Here is a 7010-nt window from a genome sequence, read left to right on the forward strand (position 1 = left end):
GACAACAAAGCCCATGAACAAATGTTTAGTGTGAATTATATTGCTGAAATAAAATATTCTATAGTTGTCATGGTTACAAATAGAGTAAGGGTTACTGGTTTTTATCTGCATGCAATGGGGGGGAGAATCTAGTTTTTGTCACTTTTTTTTTTTAACTACAATTTTAATGAGTGATGGTCATACTTCAAGTACCCAATATGCGGGGAAAGCAGAATAGTGAATTAGGTTTTTGAAAAAGTCTTGCTGGAAAAATAAAGCGATTGGGAGGTGGGGTAGGGGGGAAGCATTTCTCCTTCATTCTGCGTCCTTATTTCTAAAAACAAATGAAAAACAATCCCTGTATATTTTTATTTCTTTCTCTAGAGTAGTGTTCAGAAAGACATTGTTTAAAGAGTAGGAGAAGACACTGGGAAATGTATTGCATGTAGTTTGGCTGGGACTTGGCAGTCAAAGCAGAGCAGCACATTGGAGTCATCTACCTTTTAGAAATTAGGCATGTTTGTGTATTTACTGCATGGTATCAACCCTTCTGTCAATGTTAATGTCCGTTTACAGTAAGAACTAATTATCCACTAGTCTTTCATGCATGATCCTGCCTTGGTGATCTTGCCAGCTCTCTTATTTTACTTCCTTGCACTGGGCTCACACATCTCCCCTCTCGCACAGGTGTTAATCCATTGATTCCCCTGGAGTCATGCCAGCTGTACATTGCTGTAAGTGAGCAGAATGGGGCCCTTGGTATTTTGGGAACCTAACTGTTCTCGTCGTTGGCATCAGTCCCAATGCTGCTTCTGTCATCTATTGTTTGCTCATCTGAAATTCAATCTGGTCCAATACTACTTGTTTTCCTGACCTTTTAATTTACTTCCTAAACTAATGTACCCAGTGCTCTGAAAGCGTACCAGAAACGAAAAGCATTTCTTTTTTTCTTTTCCACCTGAGGCATATACAGCTTTCATTCACTTTAATGGAAGTTGCACATGTCTAGTTCATGGAAGAATATACTTGTAGGTGTGTAAATAGATAGAGATTGTGATGTGGTCCACTCTCCCATTAACTCATGTCTCCAGACATAATCAAGGATACGTATGGATTCCCATAGCAGAACAAACTGTTAGTTTGTGTACTTGAGTAACATTTGTCCAACGTGGAAAAGAACATTATTCGGTTTCTTAGTTGGTAATAGGTTTTTGCCTAAAAGCATGAGAATTTGAGTACTCCTTATAACAATTAGCTATGGTATACTTGCAATATATTCTGTCTCTAATGTAGTTTGTTTTTTTTTTTTTAATGTACTAACTTACCTATTCAAATAATACTCTGCAGCAATGAGTTTCACACTTTCTATATATTGCCTAAAACTCTATAAACATACAAACCAGTGATGTCACAGATTACAGTTAAACTCATCACTACGTCGTATTATTCTTGGACAGTTTTCTTTTTAGTTTTCGTGGCAGTGGAACCCCTCTTCTTGAAAAGACACAAGACTAATTTCATTACCTAAGTTAGTTTATTTTTTTTACAGATACCCATATATTTAAAGCCATTAACTACTACAGCGAAAGAGGGCAGTACAAGTTTCTTCCTAGAAGTATCTTGCCCACAGAAGCTTTCAGTGCAGTGATATATAAAAGGTAAATAAATTTGATAGGAGTCTATCATTTTTACATTACCTCCATTGTCAGCCCAACTTTTTTTCTGAGCTACAATAAAATATATTAAAAAATCTATTACAAGAATATATTACCCTAAGATTCATAAAAGGAACAGCTGCATAAATCTCAAGTACACTCTCTTTTTAAGGTTAGTGCTTTTTTTTTTTTTTTTTCTCTCTCTCTCTCTCCTACTTATAGCAGAATTTTGCATTATGTTCTTGGTACTCTTCTTATGCAGCCAGTTATCCCGTGAGATTTCCATATATACATTTATTAAATACATAAATAAAGTTTATGCTCAAGCCTATCTACAAATGGTAGAATGTGATTTGAGACTATTTTTTAAGTTCTTTTTTTTTTTTTAAATATATCTTGGAAATGTATGTTTAGGATAACTGAAACACTGGAATATTTTTGTTAAGAATTGTGTTCTTTTTCTTGGGTTTTTGTTCTTGTTTGGGTTTTTTTGTGTGTTTGTTGGTTGTTGGGGTTTGGCTGTTTTTTGGGGGTTTTTTGCCTATGACACCAGCTGAAGACTTTTTTAAGGGTTCTAAATTTTGCTAGTTACCATAATTAGTTTTAATTTCAAAATTCCTGTCCTTTCTTGACAGCATTATAAATCTGAAGCAACTGCAGCACCTCTTTTTTTTTTTTTTTTTTTTTTTTTTTTTGTAGTGGTAGTACTAATTTGCTCAAGATTTCCCTGTGGGCTACAGACAGAACTAATTATGTAAGGATTGGGTCCTTTATGGTAAATGTATTGTTCCTTTAGCAGTAATGAGTAATGCAACAGATTAAAAATGAATTCTGCTTCTGTTTGCAGTAGAATATTTTATACAACAGGTGATTTAGAAATGACAGGGCCATTACCCTTATTAGTGGGTTTTTTTAACTCGCTGAGGACATAGGTGTGCATTTATGTGTCCATTTTCCAAATGCTAGACAAATTTTTGTATAACTATGAATGAAACATGAAATGTGAATCCAAAACAGGCCCCTAAAACGCTGACAGTATATTGAACTGCAAGGAAAACCCTCGCTGATAAGATTAGTTTATTACAATACTATCGACTGAAAACTGTCAAGCATGTACATGTTGCAGGAGTTTGCCTCTTAAACTGTAGATCTCTATAGTTCAGAAACTCTGTAAAGAATCCCTCACATTTACAGGTAAATAACTGAGCCAATACTGCATTTATACCGTAGGTCTCATAAATTCAAGATGCACTTAATTTGTTGAGCTGGACTTTAATCATACATCTATTGATATTTTTGAACCTTGAGAGAGACTCATTATCTGTGTTCGCGCTAAAAAAGCATGATTTGCATCACAATGCAGACAGTAAAAATCCTGGACTTAAAGTGTGATTTAAGAGCTTTTGCTTCACACACATCTTAAGGTCTGTATTGATGAGTAATTAATATTTAAATCAGATAATATTGCTCTGAGAGATGCTTTGTCAGACCTTGTTATAAGGTTTTGATTTTGTTTTTTGGTCTGTGAACACTGTACCAGCGGATTTGCAGATCACAGCATGCTGCAGCGGCTCAAATAAAAGTTCCTCCTTTCAGTCTTGTTTAAACACTCTGGTTTATTTAATGAAAGAGAAGGCATGGGACTTTAATGCCATCGGTTTCCATAGGCATAGGTAAAGTAAAGATCAAAAGTGGGGGGTGGGAAGCAAAGTGGTCACAAAGATTTAACTGAAACCACAAAATCTATTAAGTTATGGCATGTGACATTTTAAACACAGTTGTGTTTTATGTGCGCATTGAAATATACATGGGCAGATCTGCACAATAATTGATGCATACAAAAAGCTGTCAAAGAAAATGACTTGCTGTGTACTGCATGTTTTCAAACTTTATATTTCTCAATTACTATTGTCTTGCACTTGCTGAGTAGTGAAAAATGCCAGGTTGGAAAGCTTCAAACTGAAACAATTCTCATCTTATCCGAGTTGAAAGAAAATAACTTGCAACATTTTACGAAGCGTCACAAGTAACTCCCAAGCAGGATTTTACCAAATTTCTTGCTCACTTTTTATGGACTGAAAAGGAACCTGAAAAATTATCACCTTCAGAAATAATTTATCTTCCATCTTCTAGAAAAGCATGCAACCACACAGACCTGGTAAGAGCCTCTTTCACTTTACTGCACTTTCACTGAGCCAGAACTAGGTATAGACAAACAAGTGTATTGTGTGGCATTGGTTCAGGTGCTGCAGTAGTGGAGCTGTGAAGAGTTGCAACAAAGGAAGTCAGTTTTTTTTGTTCTTCTCCCCTGGTTGCCTGGTATTTAGATAAAAATGGAATTGGTTGGTCTCTTGCCTGGAAGGATATGTGAGCAGTGGAAACAAACTGGCATTTCCTCCAAAATTATTAAGATACTAGCTGCCACTATGCTATATCAAACATTTGTGACACTGGTTTAGTGTGTTGTAAGAAGATGAAACTTCAGCGTGGGAAATTGCCTTTTAACTTTAAACCTAGCTTTGAGACATTATAGTCAATGTCTGAAGAAGAGGTGCTTCATGTGAATCGGATGCATTTGTTTATAGGCCATTTCTCTTCCCTTTTCACCAATGCAAGTTCACCTATAGCAGTGGTTCTCAGCCAGGATGGTGTGGCACCCTGGGTTGCAGTGAAATCTTTTCAAGGGTATCATGGGGAGCCACATAGTGTTAGCACTGTTAGGTGTGCAAACATGTTTCACAAGACAACCCTAGAGATTTTGGATAGGACTCTATAGTGTTAAAAGCATTTTGACCTGTTGTGGTCTCTGAGTTCCTTGCAAAAGAAAAGTTGTTCTATTATTTTTCTGTAGTTAAAAATGAGTCAGAACTAAGAGCTGGCATTTTCTGAGGGGTGCCTTGAGTCTAACAAGGTTGAGAACCACTGATCTTTAGATTACTCTTCCTTTCTTTCTTCCTCTTGCTGTGGTGACCCATGGTACTAGAAGACATTGTGCTGATGCTCATGTGACTGACTTGTTTCCCACAGGAGTATATGGCCTATTGCACTCTTCCTGCTGCAAGAAGGGCCAGGCATAGGCAGAGTAAGGATGGGCAAGCACGTCCCCAACTGGCTGAGTGATGTGTTTGATGAGTTCAGCTCTATAAGACATCATCGATATTTGTCTGCCTTCTATTTTAACCATATTTAAAATTTTTTTAAGGGAAAAAATAGTGTTTTCTTCTTATTTTGAAAAACAACTTGAAACATTACATCTGAAAAGCCCAGATACTAACAAGGATGTTCTGTAATCTGCCCTCTTGGGAGCAGAGAAATACCAGATACAGTAAGCATATTGTGTGTTTGAAGGATTATGAGAAACACTGTACCCTGTCTCTGTAGGAGTGGGGAGGAAAAAAGTGTACGGTTAATGTTTCCAGGTCATCTCTGACCGACTTGCTAGTACAATGCAAGGCACAATGTTAACTATACTGCACTGCCCTCTTTCTTTTCCTGACACTATTTTTAGCTATTTGTAGAAGGAAAGGGTGCAGAAAATCCATTGCTTTATGTTGGTCTTCTTTTTTTTTTCTTTTCTAAAGATTATTTTACATTTCCAAATGTGGAGCATGCTGATCAATATTCCATTAAAAGTGAATTAACTTGGGAGACACTTGCATGTATTCACATGTGGTGCTGTTTTGTTTGGTTTTTTTCCCCTGCATCATCTGTTTAAATCTAAATATTTACACAACAGCTTCTAATAGTCAAGTCAATAATGCTCTATCTTAATTCTATCAATATGAATTTCTGGTATATTATTTTGTAATGCTCTGCCTGTAGGTAGGAATATTAGATTAGTTTTTAGTAATCAGGCATTGGGATATAGGGCTAGGGGTCAAATGTTGTTCTTGGTGGTTACACTCATGCAGTTCCATGGAAATCAGTTGGCTCTTTCACGGATGTAAAGGAGGCTTGAATTTGGTCCTTTGAAAAGCAATTTCTGCTTTCCTATATGCCAGTTATTAACTTGTACTTCTTTTAGATCTTATTTCAATAGTTGCCAACACCAAATGTTCAAAAATCACAAGGTAGTCTTATGACTTCAGGCAACGAATATAGTTTTGCATTGCCTCATTGTGCTGTCAGATGCATGTTTTTCCAACTGTTATAAGACCTTAAGGGCTAGAAACAGCCCTTTCTTAGATGTAAACTAAGATTCCTTTGTAATCCCATGACTGGAGTTTAGGTTTCAAGGGGGGTGGAAAAACATTACAATAAGAATTGGCAGAACTGTACACACCGTAGCAGAGAATAGACTTTGGCTGTACCTGCGGTTGTCTGGGACATCTCCTAGTTTATTTGGATTTGTGAATTGTTAGACAAGCAACTGAATTAAGAACAGAAGAATCATGAGCTCATTCGTGCCCTCTGGAAGCTGGGTGATGGCCATGGAGTTACACACGTTAACAAGTATGCTTGATGGGCCATGACACTTGTATCTCAAAGAACAAACGTTCCTGACTGCAGCGGTGAAGCTTCCTAAGTTTGTACAAATATTCAGAAGATCTCCTCCTCACTTCACCCATTACAGCAGCAAAAAGGATGGAAGGTGGTGGCGGGGGGGGATTAGCTGTATTTTTTTCTAATCTTTGTATGTATGGAACTCATGTTTTGTTGTGATGGTATTTTCCATTTTCCACTCCCCCAATAGATCTGTATTATATGATGTGCCAAATTCATCCTTAGTTCAAATCTGCTGAAGTAAGTGTAGTTGCATTTGGTATTACAAAATCCTAGATAAACATTTTGTCTGTTCTTTAAGATTATCAAATCCCAGAAGTAAAGCCTATTTTCTAGTACATTTCTCTCCTTTTAAATTACATTTATTTATTTATAGTGATTAAACTTCTGGGTAGCTGGCAGCCGTAGCTTCCTAACATCACACTCTTATCTCTGTGTGAACTAAACCGCAGTGACAAGTTGCAACGGATTTTGGAATCGTTATTTGGGGGAGGAAGAATGCTGGCCTGGAAAGTCAAGGACTATAAAGTCTTCCCTGGAATCTACAAAATACAGGATCGCTCTTCAAAGTGGTTGTTGGGCTACCTGTCTCAATCAAAGGAAAAGAGCTGTAGTTCACTTGCTATCAGTATGCCCTTGTATTTGATTTCCACCCTCCCTCCCGACTTCTTAAATAAGATTTTTGTTCTTTATTTAAAAAAAAAAAAAAAGTGGGGAGGAAGTGGGCGGGCAGGTAAGTTGATCTTTAAAAGAGAAATGGCAGCAAGTTTTAGTGGTTTGTTTCAGTCTCTTCTCTGGAACAGTTTGCGCCATTAATTTTTCCACCACCTCTAAAGGGGATTTGCACATGAAACTCAAAAGGTGCAGCAGGAA

The sequence above is a fragment of the Alligator sinensis genome, unplaced genomic scaffold (genome assembly GCF_000455745.1).
Source record: "Alligator sinensis unplaced genomic scaffold, ASM45574v1 scaffold780_1, whole genome shotgun sequence".
Classification (NCBI taxonomy): domain Eukaryota; kingdom Metazoa; phylum Chordata; order Crocodylia; family Alligatoridae; genus Alligator; species Alligator sinensis.